The 3,392-nt window shown below is 39.4% G+C and overlaps 1 non-coding gene across 1 annotated transcript; it reads left to right on the top strand.

Annotated features, from left to right (window-relative positions):
• Positions 1-2,041: 2,041 nt before the first annotated feature.
• Positions 2,042-2,112, top strand: LOC134547838 (small nucleolar RNA SNORD50). The gene has a single exon (XR_010079627.1). It is a non-coding gene; the product is annotated as a small nucleolar RNA SNORD50 (small nucleolar RNA).
• The last annotated feature ends 1,280 nt before the right edge of the window (positions 2,113-3,392 follow it).

Genomic DNA, 3,392 nt, shown 5'->3' with positions numbered 1-3,392 from the left:
TGGCCAAAGGTGGTACCTGCAGATGCAGGCCGTGCTGGGGCTGCGATCTGGGGCTCATGGCTGGGCTCCCCCTCTTGGCTGGATGATTTGGTAACGCTATGGAGAAGGATTCCTCAGAAAACAGTGCTGGGGTGGAAGGGGCCTGGACCCCCAGCAGGGCCTGCCTGGCCAGCTAGGCCTCCTGGGGCCATGATGGGGGTGGTTTTAGCAGCTGCTCGCTGGCATGGGCCATTCTCTCCTCCCCTCCCCCGTAGCCACTGGGCCTGGCCCTGCTAGGGCCATACAGTGGAGCAGGGCCAACCCAGTTACCTCTTCCCAGGCCAGAAGGAAAAAGAGCTTTTCCCAGGATTCTTCTGATTTTAACCTGTGTGGCCACAGAGACATATCTAAGTAACCTCTTTCATTGGTTCCACAGGTCAGTATTCAAAGCTAATCACTGATTGGTTTTAAGCACAGCTTTTCTTTCAAAAAATCACTTCTGTGCAGGTCGAAGTTGATGAAAGTATGTACTGTTGCAGAAGGTTGCATCTTTAAAGAGTAGAGAAGGGGAAGTGTTAGACTTGAGATATTCTGCCTTGTAGAGGGTAAATTACAAGCATTAGTCAGGTATGGTCAGAAGTTTCGCTGGTGTTTGAAAGCTAGTGATAATGTTTGCAGTCTCCTCTTAGGACAGTTAATTTAGGGCTCACTCAGATGTGAGCATTTAGGAAGTCATGTTAATGACAAAGGTGGAATTTGATGGTAAATTGTAGTGAATTCTAAATAAAGCTGTTTCAGCTCCAGAGATAAACTTCACAAGGGCTGGTATAATGTACTTGAAGCAGGCAAAAAGAATGCTCACAAATGCTTACTGTGCTTCTAAGAATATTAGCTGTGGTTTCTCCAAGAACTTAATTCCCACCTGAATACCTGATGGTTTTCAGTGAAATTTGCTTTACTGAACTAGTGCTTGGATATATCCACAGGCTGGTTTTAGTATGTAGAGTGTAAAAACTTCTCATTTTCCTGTGTTGCTACATGTCTATAACTTTATTCTAATCCTTATTCAAGAAAAGTACTTTTAAATACTTTTTTAGCTACCAGTACTTTCTTTTGAACAACAGGTGTTGTTCAAGTATGTGAAATTAAAATGTGTGATTGAAACTTGTGCAGCAGTGCTGCCTATAAAATACTGCATCATTTACACAGGCACTACTGCAAATAGAAAGGAGAGAGACTTCCATGGCTGATGTAGAGAAAAGTTGAAAGTAGCAAACCTTGTTAGTGGTAACTAAGCAGTGCATTTTATTTGCAGAGTTGCTTGAATGCTGCTTCTGAATAGAAGGTATGAATGCCAATAAATACTATTTTTGGTCCTGATAAGCAGATTGCCAGTATCAGATATCCTGATAATCAAGTATAAGTTCCCCCTCCTATCATAGTTCATACCCAGCTTGAGCAATAACTAGGCAAGAGAAGGAAAAGAAATCTTACTGTGACCTGACTACATTTCTGATTAAAGTTTCACAGAACTTGCAGTGTGCTGATACTAATGCAACACATGTTGAATAATGAAGTTTGGTCTGTACAAGAAGCTGAATAGATGGCAAGTTGTATTTTGAGTGATAAAAGAACTTGTCTGAACTAATAAATGTCTTTTTTACAGGAAATCGTGTTTTATAGAAAACAAGTAGGAACAAGTGCTTTTAGCCTATTCAGGTATGTAACTGAGAAGCTTCTAAACATTTTCTGGTTCTAAGTCTAAAGCAACTGTGCTTACAGTTCAGATTTTTTTGCATTGATAGTTGTGAACATAATTGATCAATTGATGTGGTAAGTTACAGTTGGCATTTAAATAACACTTGTTCCCCAAGGCACTGTGTGAGCTGATAGCTGTGCCTAACCTTGGTTAGCTTTCAAACTTAGGGGAAAAGTTTAAAATAAGAATACATTATTACTGTAATATAACAAAATGTTAGAGGTTGTAATACAAAGACTAGGCAACCAGAAATCTTAAAGAATATTTCCTACTAAATTTTTTGTTCACATACTGCTCTTGTCTCATCTGTGATGATCCTATCCCGAACCTGAATTCCTTGCTGAAAAACCTCATATGGATCCGGCATCTGAGATGAGACCAAAATACTTAATTTAAACTTTCTGAAAGGTATTAAATTGTCTTTGGGAGTTTCATTTTTGTATTGTTTTGGGTTTGGTTTTTTTTTCAGAATTAGCATCATGTTAATACGACCTGTTGTGTGTTTACTTGCAAATTAAAATTTCTGCCTTGAATGAACCATTTTACTTAAATCTTGTTCTCCTTTTTCAGTGAATTGAAACATTTTGTCAGAATTGCCTGACAAATGTGGATGATGTAACCAGGAGGAAGTGTAACACCTGAAGAGATACTGTGGCTCGGAGTGGGATGCCATGCTTTTCAAAGCCTGCTGAAACAGCTGCAATTTTGTTCAGTAGATCCTATCTTCAGAAACTGCGTGTAGATCAAAATTACTGTCTGCATATTTAAAATACCATCTTTCCAAAATATTGAACTGTCTTCTCTAGGAGTGTAGCAGTAATATTAGGGAAAGGACTACTGAGCTTCAGTACATGGAATACCCCTTGATTATTTACCCTTTTAAAATACCAGATGGGTACACAGTCTTGCAGATACTGGAGATCTGTGATACCTCAACAGCAGAGCTCACAGGCAGGCCCTGTAAAGACAGGATGAAAGCAAAGAAAAAGACCATGTCTACAGCTTGTATCACTATCTAGTGATGGAGTGAGAAGTTGAGGTTTTATGGACTGCCACTTCAGCAGAAGACTAGTACTGCAACTGTGGAACTGCCCTTTGAGGAATACACTGGCAACAGTACTTGCTTACTCTCTGGGGAAAAGAGGTTGGTAGTGGGAAAACAGAGCCACATGCATGTAAACTTCAGCTTTGAACAGTGGCTTGAAAAATACTGGTGCTGTAATCACAGTAGCAGCATATTTGCTATATTCAGCAAACTGTCCCTTCCACAGATGAATGACAGATCATAAATTGGTCACCAAGTAAATTTAAAGAGAACTCATGGTGTAGATAAGATGAAATTGGCCTTGAAGCATGACTTTCAAGCCTTATTGTCAGGAATTCTTTATAAAGGCAGAAAAATCTAAATAGCATAACTAAAAATTCATAGATTTGTTATTACTAAATCATTTTGAAATTGTCCAAAATACATAAAGCAACCCTATAGTTCATGGGGTGTACCTGTACGACAGTGACAAATTCCATGTAAAGTCCAATTTTCTGTCAAAGTACTATGAAGTATAAACACTAGCAGGAGCATTTGTATATGTCAAAAAATAAGTATCCATCAGGCTGCTGAAGTGGATGCTGAGGACCTGACTGAACTCCAGGAGTG

The sequence above is a fragment of the Prinia subflava genome, chromosome 2, assembly GCF_021018805.1.
Source record: "Prinia subflava isolate CZ2003 ecotype Zambia chromosome 2, Cam_Psub_1.2, whole genome shotgun sequence".
Classification (NCBI taxonomy): Eukaryota; Metazoa; Chordata; class Aves; order Passeriformes; family Cisticolidae; genus Prinia; species Prinia subflava.
Note: the sequence above shows the minus strand (reverse complement) of the source record. Positions and strands in the feature narration are given on the sequence as shown.